The following is a 14,198-nucleotide window of genomic DNA, read 5'->3' as shown; positions in this document are numbered from 1 at the left end:
GGCCTTATTCTACCCCAGCAGAGGAGTGAGGACTTCTCAGGGGAGGGGGGAGGGTGTCTAGCAAGCCCAAGAGGAGAGCCTCAAAGATATTGGCTAGAGATTAGAGCAGCCCAGCCAGACAAGGAAGAACAAGTTATCTGCTCGCTTCTATCCCTATTTAAATGCCAAGCCCCCCCCCCAAAAAAAAAATGAGGCTCCAAGTAAAAGGAACCTCCAGCGGGACACCCGTGGCTCATACCTGTAACCCTAGCTACTCAAGAGGCTGAGGCCTGAGGATCAAGGTTCAAAGCCAGCCCGGGCAAGAAAGTCTAAGAGAAGTGGAGCTGTGGTTCAAATGGTAGAGTACTAAGCCTTAAGAAGAAAAAAAAGCTAAGGGACAGCACCCAGGTCCCAAGTTCAAGCCCCAAGACCAGTACAAAATACAGGAACTCCAGAAAACCCAAAGGTTGGGGGAATATTAAGGCACCAGAGCCCTAGCAGAGCCCTGAGTGAGCTTGTGCCTGGCGCCCACTCTGCCTTCTTTGCCCCCCTGGTGAAAGAGGGCTGCCCTCCCCAGGGGCTCAGCAGGGCCCTCGGGTCCTAGAACTCCCAAGGGAGAGCTCACAGGAATCTGGGAATGGAGGTTGGGACAGGATAGGGTGCCAGGGCCAGGATGAGAAAAACTAAGAGAAACAGGCCTGGGGGCTAAAAAGGGTGGGGGCCCCTGGCCAGGTGAGCCTACCAAAGATCCACTGGGCCTTGTCACCCATGGTCCCAGTAGAGTTTGCTCAATGGCGGAGGCCTCCGTTCTCTTGTGAAAAGCCGCCTAAGGCCAGCAGAGTTCTCAGTACCTCACCTGCAGGCCACACCGCGGCCCACAGCCTGGACCACTGCACAGGACTCCGACAGTGCTCTTGGGTGCAGGATCCCAACACTTACCAGCTGGAAATCCTGGGCTAGCCTCTCTCTGCCCATCTGCCACCCACCAGCACCAGGGGTTCCCTCCCAGAGGTCACGAGGGCCCATGCCCTGCAGACTTCAGCAGGGGGGAGGCCTTGAAGCCCAGCGGAAGCCTCAGGGCGAGAACAGAACATGTGCCCCAAGGTAGCCATGAGGAACCTTGAGGGCTGGACCCTGCCTGGGCCCCAGACTGCCTCCAAAGCACATGGAGCCCAGACTCAATGCCCAGGCATCCACCCGAGGTTACTCTAGACTGCAGGTCATCTGACCAGTCAGGGTCAAGGCAGACATGGCTGCCCCAGACACTCTGGGGAGACATCACCCCCAGGGAAGTGTCCTGCCAGCTGCGGGAAGGGCAAAGAGTGAGGGCCCCCCGGGCAGGGAGGCTGGTAGAGTTGGGACAGAAATCTACACCAGAGGAATACTGGGAGGACTGAGGGTAAAAGGACTGTCATCAGGGGCAGCGACAGGGCCAGCCCGCTCGCTCTCCTCAGTGCCAAGGAAGGCGGATGACTCGGTGAGGAGAAACAGGCAGTGCGCAAGTGAACTGGGCACAGAGAAGGGAGACACAGATAGAGACAGAGACAGAATGACAGAGTGACAGAGACGGAGGTAGTGAGGGGTGAAGTACCCACTCATGGAATGCCATCAATGACTTGGTTCCCCCATCTCACCCCACCATCGGGCCTGACAGCCCCCTCCCCAAAGGAGCCCAGCCTCCTTTCCTAGACTTAGTTCATAGGCCCCAAGTCTTCTCTGCACCCCTGAATCTTTTCATGAACCCTCCCTGCCCCCAAGTTACATGCAAAAGAAACTAAGCTGGAACCTGGACACACACACACACACACACACACACACACACACACACACACACACACCATGCGCAAGGCCTCCTGGGAAGACAAGGGACAATGGGAAAGGGAGAGGGGTATCCTTTTGTCCTCCCGCCTGGCCTTGGCAGCTCACATCCACACAAAGACCTTCACAAAGGGCTTCTGGCTCCCAGGGGGGGAGATAAATGGGGAGGGGGTGGAAGGGGAGAGGAGAGACCCCCAGGGCTGGAAATGCCTGATCAGTAGGCCTGGGAAGCAAGATGGAGGCTGTTCTCACAGCCCCAAAGGCAGCTAAAGAGTTGGGGGGCTGGGGGAGGCAGGGCTAGTAGGTAGGTGGGGTGGGGGTTGGGACTTCTACTCTCAGAGGATGGCGGAGGGAGCTGTGACCAGGAGTCCCTTCCTGGAGGAGGCAGGTACTCAGGGAGAAGTAAGCGTGGCAGACCCAGCTCTCTGCTCTTCTCCTTCAGCCTGGGAGCAGAGGTCATGGCTTCAGGGCTAAAGGACAAGCTTGCAGGAAGGGGATGGGGCATGGCGTTATGTCCCAGGAGAAAGACTGATGATGGTTAGTCAGGTAAGACCACAACCTCTTGCTGCCAATGGACCACTGAGAAGAAGAAGAGGGGCCCATTCTCACCTAAGAACCAGGCGGAGGGGCTGTCCAGCTCCGCAGGTAGAGGCCTGAGATGAACTAAGGCAGACTGCAGGCCTGGGACCCAGGTCTCCAGCCACTCTGCACTGTCGGTGGGTCTGTGCAAGCCCCTCTGTAGACTCAGTTCACCTCCTGTGAGCTGATCACCACCTGCCCGAGATCTATGCGTGGCTGTTCGGAGCCATACTACAGGCTGGTGTTAAAGGCGCTTCTTTATTATTGGTTATTGCTGATTCACTTCTGACCCATTTGGCAAGTCAGAGACCCCCAAGCCCAAGTCTTCCCCATACCCAGTCCTACTTATTAGGACTGCTAGATAAGTCAGCAAGGGGAGGGGTCAGCGGGATGGCCTAGAAATCTCCTTCCACAGAGAGAAGGAAACATAGCTTCTACCTGCCAGGAACTCAACTTCCTCAGTCACCCTCTACCTCTTGCTACCTTGATTGTCATTCCCACTGTCCAGAGGAGGAAGCCAAGGCTTATAAATCAGCCATCTGTAGAGCTCACGCTTGCCGCCAATTCGGCCTGGCCCCTGGTACATGCGCTCTGTAGTCAGGATGTTCTGAGCTCCCTCTAGGAGCTCCCAGGACTGCCTCCTGCTCCAACCCTCCCCAGCTGACCGCAGCACTCAGGGCTCCAGACTGCAAAGGCTGACAAAGAGGGGACAGAGTATGGGTGAGCATGGGCGGTGCCTTCTGCCCACTGCGTCCCAGAGCTTGGTGTCAACTATGAGGCCAGCTCTTGACAGCAGCTTGATATAATGGAGTTTGTTCTCCCCACTTCCAAGTCTGTGTGTGTGTGTGTGTGTGTGTGTGTGTGTGTGTGTGTGTGTGTGTGTGTGTCTGGGGCTTGAACTCAGGGCCTGGCTGGGTGCTGTCTCTTAGCTTTGTTTTTTGTTTTTTGTTTTTTTTTTGCTCAAGGCTGGCTCTCTATCGTTTGAGCCGCAGCTCCACTGCTGGCTTTTGGGTGGTTATTTGGAGATAAAAAGTCTCACAGACTTTTTCTGCCTGGGCTAGCTTTGAACCTCGAACCTCAGAGCTCAGCCTCCTGAGTAGCTAGGATTACAAGCATGAGCCACCATGGCCCAGCTCTAAATGGCTTTTGTGTCCAGGGTACCCACTGAGGAAGTGCTAAGAAGGGATTCATCCTGCCTGCCTTGTCCCCAGATCCCTTCTCCCTTGGCCACACCGCATCCTCTCAGATCCAAGGCCTTTGGAGGATAGCATGGCGTCACACAGAGGGCCACAGGGTACTGCCGAAGGATGCTAAAGAAACAGCCCCCTCCTCTCCCTCCTCCACCCCTGAACACTGCCTCCATCATACCACCCCTGCACGCCCAGGGATCCATTAAGAGGCAAAGGAATAAATTAGGCCTGCTTAGCATACTGAGTGGCTGGGAGGGTCAAGAGGCCAGCCGTGTGCCTCACACATCTCAATGCAGTCGGCTGCTGCTGCGGCCTGGGAGCTGAGGGGCAGAGGAGGAGGGGGACAGTCTGGCCGGGCCTGGTTCCACCTCCCACAGCTGGCTTCAGCTCAGTGCCCAGAAATACTCAACCTGCTCCAACTTCATTCCCCTAATGGCGCTGCAGCTTGGCAACGGCTCTGGGCACCCGTGCCCCACACTCTGGCCAGCCTAGGCCAGTTCCTCAGCCAGAGACAAGGTGAAAGATAGGGGTAGGATCAGGTTACCTGTTCTCCCCCAGTGGGAACTTTGGGGTGGGAGCCTCTGGGGGATGGGGTTGGGGAGGGGGAACTAATACAATACCAGTTTCTGAATGTCCCTTCCTAGTACCTTCCTCTGGTCCAGTGTGCTAGTGGCTCAATTTCTCTATCAGTTCTGAGCTCCCCCCTCCCACCCCCAGAGGAGAAAGGAAAATCAGGAAGAACAGGAAGAGTGGTCAAAAGCCAAGTAGAATCAAGCCTCTGCTCCAGGCAGGATAACATTAACTAACATAACTGGGATAAAGGATATTTATGCAACAGCCAGGACCCAGCAGCCATGGCGGGAAGTGAGGAGGCCTGGCAGCCAGGCTTAGCAAGCCTAAGCCAGGATGCGGACATGACAGCCCCAGGGTCCAATCTACTGCCTCCTTCCAGATGTTTAAGTCATCCCCACCCTTCCCATCTACCTACCCAGAACCCCAGACCAACGTCCCTCTCCATGTCCCAAGGGCCTGCAGCAGCCACAAGGATGCACTTGGAAGAACTTGCACTGTACAGCAGCTGAAATCCACCTCCCATGGGCCACTGCGGCACTGGGAGGGGCTTCTCTGTAGACCAGCTTGACTCCACAGATTCTATGGGCTTCTCTGAGATCCCCTCCAAGTGCAGGAGGCCTTGTCCTCCTTTGAACCCTTCCTCTCTCCATCCGTCGGGGGTAAGGTTCTTTCCCCTCCAACAAATATCACCCTTGACACACTGACCACACATGTGACCCATCTCATTTCCCACAGGGCCTGGACTAATGCAGTCACTCTCCATAGCAACAACGACAATGATGAGGAGCACAACTGGGAGGACCGATGTCCTTCGTTATATGTTACTCATGTGCCCCACACCACTGTACTAAATGATGTTAGGACACTGAAGGAAACTGAGGCACAGAGAGGATACGTAGTGTGCTCATTGATACACAGGCCTTAAGTTGGTTTTCAAGCCCAAGTTGAACTAAGTAGAACTAACCTGGAAGCCCACTGGCCAGCCACCGCCCCACACAGCCCCACACATAGAGAGGCTGCCCAGCTCTGCCTCAGAATAAAGATGAAACTAGGAGGACAGCCTGCTCTGGCCCCAGAGAAATATGATCCTGGAGGCTGAAGGTCCTCATTGCCAGACATGGTCAGTCCCAGTGCTGGACCAAATGGGCAAAAGAGAAAGGAAATGCAGTCCTACAGCACTTTCCTACTCCTCAGCCCAACCTGCTCAATTGCCCTACTCCAGCCCTGCCTGGGGCATGGTATGGAATATCAGCAATGTCCAGGCCAGAACCTCTGTGCCCAGACCCCTGTCACCCCATCTCTACCTGCCCCTCCACCTGTATCCAGTGCCCCCCTGCAAGCACAGGACCCACAGGCCTGGCCCAAGGCTTGGGGCCCCAACAAAGCTAGGCCTGTCCTCTGCCCAACCTGGGCTGGGCAGCATATGAACAGAGCCAAAAGGACAGGGAAGAGAGCCAACTACACTAGGTGAGTTCTTGGCTCAACTCCTTGCCTGCCAGGCCCAAGTTCTTAGGGCTGAGGGTTGGCTGGGGAGAGAGGGGGGAGGGGGATGGGAGCAGAGGTGAAGCCAAGGACAAGGAAGGGCTTCCAGGAAGTCCACCAAAGGAGGAGAGACTCATGGCAGACACAATAACCCTGTGCACACACGCATGCATACACCCACGTGCATGCACACATGTACACGCTATGTGGTCCAACCACATAGAAAAGATCCAGAGACAGGCTCCAGTCATTGGGTCTCTACCCTTCATGCACTCTCTACCCTGATTCAGGGAAGTTCAAAATGAAGCTTTTTAAACCTTTTGGTGAGTTTTCAGGGGCTCTCCTAGCCCACTCAATGTCTAAGGCCAAACTCTTGTGCTTGGCATTCAGGGCCTTGTCTCTGCACTCCATCCACACTTCACCCCTTTGCTTCTGGGGCTGCCCCAAATGGCCCTGCCATTCAGTAAATGTCTGTTCATCTTTGAGGACCCCCAGTTCAAAATGTCACCTCTTCGAGAGCTGCCCAGACTGCTCCAGGCAGAACAGGTCATTCCTTGCTCAGAAACCAGGTGACAGCTCATACTTCCACCTTCCAGGCACGCCAGGCGCATTGTCTCAGGGTGATGTGATGACAGCTGACTCCCACACGGAGCCTCCGGGGAGAGGAGGAGGACTTGCCGTGGTCTGTGTGCACGCGGCACCCAGCGTTCAAGCACTGAAACCTTGATTCGCAGGGCTGTGGTGTTGGGAGGTGTTTGGTCTTGGGGACACCATCCTCAGGAAAGGAAGGGTTAATACCCATTGTCACCAGGCTCCAGTGAGTTCCTTAGAAAAGGACAAGTTCAAACCTTTTTCACCCCTACCCCCTTTCCATATCTTTCCCCACACCACAGGAAATCCCTCACCACACAGGAACCATTCCATTTTGTACTTCCCAGCTTCCAGAACCACGAGAAGTATATTTTTTTGTAACATTTCTGTCCCATTAAAACTCTGCCAGTCTCAGGTGTTGCATTATAGCTACACAGAGTGGACCGGGGCTCTCAAAAACACAATGTGTGTCCCAGTGTGTGCACATGTGAATCCAGTGGTCCAAGGGTGCAGGGTAGATGTGTAAGAGAGAAGATGGAGGAAGCATTGGGGGGGGGGGGCGGAGAATAGGTGAAAGGTGAGCCGACAAATGAAAATGAGAGTTCCCTCTGCTGGGTGCAAAGCCAACATGGCACACCACCAAACATCAGACTAAAGAAGGGGTCAAAAGACTAAAAGAATCATCTCTGGGGATCCTCTAAGCCACTTTTTACTTGGTTTCATCTATGACAGGAATAGGGTAAAATGGGAGCTGGCTGATGAGGAAACCAAGATGGTCCTAAGAGGGATTGCTAACAGGAAAACCCAGAGGAGATAGATGGGTAAAAGTTTAACCTGAGACCAGAAGACAGCCTCTCCAGTCTCCTTATGACAGCCAGCACTGTCAGTGCCGGCCGGGGACATCACATCTCAATATCTTCAAACCTCAAGATGTCCAACTCTCCATACTTTCCCATTTATTTCCACCATGCCTGAGCTTGACCCCCATAAGTTCCACCCTAACTCCCATGCCCACATCTCCACCTTCCACTGGAGGCCTAAAGGAGCTCAGGTAGGTGGAGCCCTAAGATAAAGAGGAGGCCATGGATAGCTTGGCTCTGGACAGCAGAACACCCCCCCCACCCGAAGTCCCATCTCAGCCCCCGCCCCCATCCATTCATCCACCCATCCATCCATCCACTCAAGCACCCACTGAGCAACTCTCAATGAGCATCTGTGTGCTGCATATCCTTTGCTAAGTTCCTGAGACAGCAAGTTCACTAAGCCCTGGCCTGAACACACTGGTTTACAGACTTCCAGGAAGTCAGACATTGCAACAGACATCACCAGAAGCACCGCAACACACTTCTATCCCTGGCCAGAAAGCAGCACTTAAGCAAGGGTTTCTCCATCCCCTCTCCTGGCCATGCTTTGGAGACCCAGTTCCTTGTTCAGGATGATCAGAATCCCACACACACACACACACCCCACCCCAGCTGTGTGCTCCTGGAAATGGAGATCAATGTAGGGATCAGAAGTGGGACAGTCAGAAAGAGAACCTGGACTCTAAGCATTGTGTGGGTCCCCTTTCTTCTCCATCAGTCAGCCTCACAATGCAAATAGCAGCCTCTGCTTCCTATTCTACAGGAGATGGCCCCTCTGGGGCTGCCTTAGCTTGTCTGCCCTTGGCACTAGGTTCTGTCCTGATCCTAGAGACCCTTGGCAAATTTATATATCAAACAAGGAGGCAGTTGCTGGCTTCTTGCCCATCCAGAAGGAGAAAGAATAGAAGCCCTTATCCCTAGCCACGTACCCTCCTGTGCCTACCAGGGATCAGGCCTGGTGGCTAAGACTGGATAAGGCTGAGAAAGGTGATCAGATGAGCTTCTGGTCTCTCCAGTTCAGCTCTCTTACCTTCATCCCCCTTACCTTCCTGAGTTACACAAAGGGGCAGGCAGGATGTACAGAAGCACTACAAGGGAATGTATTAGGGGCTAGGGAATTGTCTTTCCCCAAGGTTTAGCTCCTGCTTTCCTTCTTTTCCTGTGTGTGTGTGTGTGTGTGTGTGTGTGTGTGTGTGTGTGTGTGTGTGTCAGTCCTACAGTTTGAACTCAAGGCCTGGGTGCTACCCCCAGCTTTTTGGCTTAATGCTAGTACTCTACCACTTGCACCACAACTTCACTTCCAGCTTTTTGGTGGCTAATTGGAGGCAAGAGTCTCTTGGATTCATCTGTCCAGGCTGGCTCCCAACCTTAATCCCCGTTATCTCTGCCTCCTGAGTGGCTAGGATTATAGGCATGAGCCACTGTGCTAGCCTTTTCATGCTTTCTTTATAGAATAATTCCCCGGATTCTTAGACACTTGAGTCTTCCCAATGCCTATCATCATGGAGCCATGACTGTACCCAGCAAATGTCAATTAGAATCGCTGATCGCCAAAAGACAAGTGTGTAAATGCTCACAGGAGGGTGATTCGCAATTGCCCCAAACTGGAAACAACCTTAATGCACATCACAAGCGGAACAGATAAATCAGGACTGGATTCTCACACAATGGTGCACCACGCAAGAATGAGATGTACAGCCTCACATATGAATATGGATGAATTCCACAGCCATAGCAAGAAGCAAAAGAAGGTGAGCACCAAGAGAACAGGCACTTTGTTTATGAGCAATCCTGTAACCCACAAATCTATCCTGTGAGAAACTGGGATGATGAACACACTTTAAGGAGAATTAATGATGGACCAGGGTGAGAAGAGAAACTTCTAGGTGCTCACAAAGCTCTCTTTCTTGACTGAGTGCTGATGCCATGGGTACCTACCTGTGTTTGAGTTAGTGAAGAACCTGTAAACTTTCTGTGTTCATGAAATACCTCAATAAGCAGAAACGGGGGGGGGGGGGCATTTCCCAATGCCTTATTAACTACAAGACAAGGAAGCCATTTTGCCCCGCCCCCCCCCACTCTCTTTCACTCCCAAGCTATCTCCACAACCATCCCCGCTGAACCCTCTCCACCTTCATCGCCCAGTCCAGGGACCTCCTCACATTCCCAGGCTCTCAGCTCTGCTTCTCCCCCTTCCCAAGCTATGCAGCACAGCCTGGACAGGGCGGGGGGTGGGGAGGAGAAGGCTCGTGAGCAGACAGAGAAGTCAGGGGAAATCTTTTTAACACTTCTACAAGGCCAGGCACTGGTAGCTCATGCCTGTAATCCCAGCTACTCAGAGGGCTGAGATCTGGCAGTTTGAAGCCAACCAGACCACACAAATACAAGAGACTCATTAGCTCCAGTTAACCAGCAAAAAGCCAAAAGTGGAGATGTGGCTCAAGTGCAAGAGCACTAGCTTTGAGTAAAAAGAAAAAAGCCAGGCCAGATCACAAGGCCCTGAGTTCAAGCCCCAGTACCAACACACACACACACACACATACACACACACATACACACACACACACACACTTCTATAGGAGCTCCCAACAATCTCATCCTAAGACCTCCTCCCCCAGCATACTGCCCCTGCCATTTCTTCTCGCTATCTGTAGGCGCACTGGATTCTTGCCACCTCCTCACCTTTTCCATCCAGTCCCATGGTATCCTGGCGTATCACCCCCCTTGCCTTTACTCCAGGCATGCTTTTTTTTTGGCATAATTTGTGCAGTTTGTTCTATCTCTCTCATTGGATTAACAACCCTCACTGCTTCTAACCCATCCCCTACTCAATGCCTGGCTGAGGGCAGGTGCTCTTTCAAATATCTTTATGCCCGAATCAACATTGAACCAATGAGTGGTAAAATCTGTCTGTCTTGTGAGCTGTCTGTGGGGAAGACAAAAATTGTATCTGGAAACATGCCTCCCACTCGTCTGGGGCCAGGACAGCTAGGATGTGATCACGTCTCTGCTGCTCATTGGAGTGTGACCTTGGGCATGTCCGTGCCTTCCTTTCGGTCTCAGTGTACTTATTCAGGAAGCACAAGGGTGGAAGGAACAGGGTCACAGATGGGTGGGGGAGGCGGGGTAGAGGATATCACGTATGTGTTTGTATACCAGCTGTGTGTGCCCATGTATATGTGCATCGCCCCAGCAAGAACATCCATTGTATTCTCCAAAGGAGCTGTGACCTCAAAAGGTTCAGAACCATGAACCAAGATCCTTTTCCGCTCTGCATCTATGATTCTATATAACTAGAAGGAAGAGAAGAGGAAGTCACCCAACCCACAGGGGTGAGAGTTGGTTTAGGTCCCAGAACACCCATCAGATCTGTAGGACCCCACGGTATGTGAGAGGAGGCGGGGGGGGGGGGTCCTCCAGCAGGGAAGATTGCTGACTATGCCACCTTGGGGGCCTGCTAAACTCAAGGGAGCACTAAGCTGGGGGAAGGAGAAGGCAGACAAGCTGCCCCCAGGGCTGGCTTTGGGGAGGGAGGAGGCAGAATCTGCCTGGCGTATCTTTCCCTGTGCTCCCGCCACCATCAGACAAGCACTCACTTGTCTTGGGATGTGGCATAGAGAGAGGAGGCGAGGTTGGCACCTGGAGATGCCCGCCAGGCCCCTTGGCACCTAGGTCAGAGAAGATTTGGCGGGAATGCTCAGGAGGGATGCCAAGCCCCGCCCTCTTCCCTCCTCAGGATGGCATGTGGGGCCAACGAGGGGTGGGGGGGGGGGGAACCTCAAAGTACAGGGAGTTGTGGGAGCCAGAGCAAGCGACCTGAGAGGGACAGGGCTTCGGGCTCCTGGCTCCAGGATAATTCAGAAGTGGGGCTGAGAGGCCTGGGAGGCAAGCCAGGAAGCCCTCCTCAAAGCCAGGAGGAGAAGGCCACAGATTCAGACCAGAGAAGAACGGGGTTGAGGGTCTGGGGGACAGAGGAGCCAGGCAGCATGGCGGGCAAAGCAGACAATATGGCCCCAGGCAGACTATAGAAAAGCAAGGGGAAGGATGGAGTCAGCAACAGAAACCCAGCCCGAGGCTCAAGGTGAGAAGCAATGGCGGCGCGTGTCTGTGGCAGGAGCATCGGTGGGAGGGTCCTGGCTGCCAGCCCAGATGCCTGGTAGCTTCTGAGCCTGGCTCTCAGGGTGAGAGCTCCAGAGATGTTTATCCACCACAAGAACGTGGGCAGCATGCCTCCTCCAGTGAGGGCCAGGTGATGGGCTGGGCGGCAGGCTGCTCTGTGCTCCCCAAGAGCCACCCTGCCAGTGGGGGCCTGGACAGGGGAGACAGCTACCAACCCTCCCCCCCACAGCCCCCACTGGAGCCAGAGCCAGGGCACATGGCAGACACAGGGCCTTATCCACGCAGATAAAACAGGGAGTGAGTCACCGCAGGCTTTCCCCAGAGGCCACTGGGAAAACAGCTCATCCAAATGCAGACAGACACCCGTCCCCATCCCTGTCCCTGTCGCTGCCACACAGGGTCATCCCCGCCCCTCCCCCCCAACTCATCCTTTCTCCTTGATTACCTACCTGCCTCTGGCACCCCTGGTTCCTCCCCTCATCTCAGCCTCAACCTCCCTCACAAAGCCCAAATCAAAGGTGTATGTGTGGGTTGGGGGGGAGGGGAGGGAGTAGGGGTGGAGAATAGGAGGAATTAAGGAAATCCACAACAGAATCCTGAAGCCACAGTCCTAGGGGTTAGACTAAAACTATAAGCTAAGAAGACAGTGGGACAAGCTGGGAAATGAGAGACAAATGAGGAAACGAAGGATCCACGAGGAGATCTACCAAGAGGGAGGGGGAGGGGGAATGGCAACAGGAGATGGCAAAACTCTGGGTGCCCAGGGCTCTGTGCACCAACCTCAAAATACCAGATGAGCTCAACATCCCAGAGGAGAAGCACAGATCTGAAATAGGAAGATGAAAAAGGAGGAGGCAACCACCTATGACCTCACACACCTGGTACCTCGGAGGACAGGGGAGTTCATGGGAGGTAGGAAGATGTTCTAATGACTCTGGAGAGGCCCTAGAGGCTGAGAGTTCTGCCCTGGCACCCCCACTTTCTACCAGGACCAAGAAGCAGTAGTCTGGGAGTCCCAGCCCATACCGTCAGGCCTTCCTCCTCGGTCCTCTAGGACTCAAAGCTAGGTCAGGCCTCCATCCGAATCCTAGGAGGATGCTGGCCACTTTGAGGATGCAGACTCCTTAACTCCTCCCACCCCGAAATCTATCCCTAGACATGGGCCAGTAACTGGCCATAGCCTTGTAAGATCCAGAGTTTGGTGTACAAGAGCCTAGCACTGTGCCTGGCACAAGTATACCACAATCTGTATACTGGACAGACATCAAGTGGCATCCAGGGGACTGGCACGACAGACATGTGAGCACACAAGGCACACATTGACAAAATGGCTTCCCTGCTGTCCCTGAGGACAGGCAAGAGTTGGCTGCGGGGGTGGGGGGGTGGGGGTGGGGGGGGACATTTAGGGCCCTATCTCTGTGTGCTTCAAATGGAAGAACCATAAGGCCCCAACAGAACCAAAACTCCATCTCAGCCAAAGAGTCTCCAAGAGGCTACTGAGTCCCAGGCCCCAACAGGGAAGTAGGCTGGATTGCTCCTGGTCCTGGAGTAGAGCTAACCTAGTGACCCCAAACATCCTCTCCTCTTCCTCTTCCTAGGAAATTCACCTGAACTCAGGCTGGGAGTTCCAGACAGGTTAATCCACAAAGACACCAGCCTTCCAGATTCCTGCCTCTGAATCCATTTTCCCATTTCAAGACTTGCCCAGGGGAGAGAATTCTGGGGAGGGGGTGTTGTTTCTGGGTCCCATGGTGCTCAAACTGGCTCTGGGGGTGTCTCTGCCAGCTCAGAAACCTCTCCCACTCCTACCACAGAGCCAGAGTCTAAGGCAGTCACCACTGTGCTCCTTGTCCTTCCATGCCAGCTCAGGGAAAACCTCACCTATATTGGTTATATTGGTTATTCATTTCCTTCCTTCCTTCCTCCCTCCCTCCTCTATTCCTCCCCCCCCCCCCGCCCCGGTCTGTCCTATATGCTGGCCTCGAACTTGTGATCTTCCTACTTCAGCCTCCCCCCTGTTCTGGAAGTACAGGCATGTGCCCAAGCCGCACAGCACTTCAGACTTTCTAAGGATGGGGTCCCACAACACCGCACCTCCCCAGGGCAGGAGAGACCTAGGTGGGCGCTCACTCTGGTCCCAGTTCCGCCGCGGCTCCGGGGGCAGTGTGCCCGGCAGGCCCTGGCCCTCGGCTTCCTGCCGGCCTCCTCACCTGTCTCAGGTGGCCTGGGCTCGCTCCCTCCCTCCCCCCCCACCCTACCCCCCCCCCCCCCGCAACCTCCCGCTGCCCACTTGGGCGCCCTTCCCCGCCCTACCTCCAGCAGCCGCCGCCGCCGCTGCCTCTGCGCGCCGGCCGATCCCGCGGGTTCCCAGCCCTCGGCCGACCCCGGCGGAGTCTGGGGGTCAAAGAGGGGTCCCGGCTCGGGCGCCCCGCAGCACGCCAAGCTCACCGAGCAGCCCATCCCGCCTGGCGCCCGGCGGGCCCGGGGGGGGGGGGAGGGTATGATAGCCAGGCGCCCCGGGAGCAGACCCGCCCCCAAGCCCCGGCCCGGGCCTGGCCCTGGGCGGCCGCCGCCACGTCGGGAGGGAGCGGCGACGCCCCCCGGCCCGCCCCCCGCACGCGCCCGCGCCTTCGCCGCCACCCGGCTGGGAGGGAAAGCGGGGACGTGCGGGCGGGACGAGGGGCGGGAACGACGCCAACCGGGGACGGGGACGGGGCGCGGGGGGCGCGGGGCGGAGGCGTTGGGAGAGGCCGGGGAGGGAGGGACGGGAGAGAGGGACAGACGGATGGACACGGGGGTCGGGCACCTGGGGGACCGTGCGGGGACGGAGGCACCGGACGAACGCGCACACCGCGTCTTGCACACACTTCCTGGGGATCGCTTTTGCGGGTTCCCAGGCTGGCCCCACCTCGACGAACGCAGACCCCAGCCTCAAGAAGCGGGGAGGGGTTCACAACCTGGTGGGAAGATCAAGGTCACCCACCCACTCACCCCGGGCAGTCCA

Source organism: Perognathus longimembris, chromosome 4 (assembly GCF_023159225.1).
Source record: "Perognathus longimembris pacificus isolate PPM17 chromosome 4, ASM2315922v1, whole genome shotgun sequence".
NCBI lineage: Eukaryota > Metazoa > Chordata > Mammalia > Rodentia > Heteromyidae > Perognathus > Perognathus longimembris.
Note: the sequence above shows the minus strand (reverse complement) of the source record.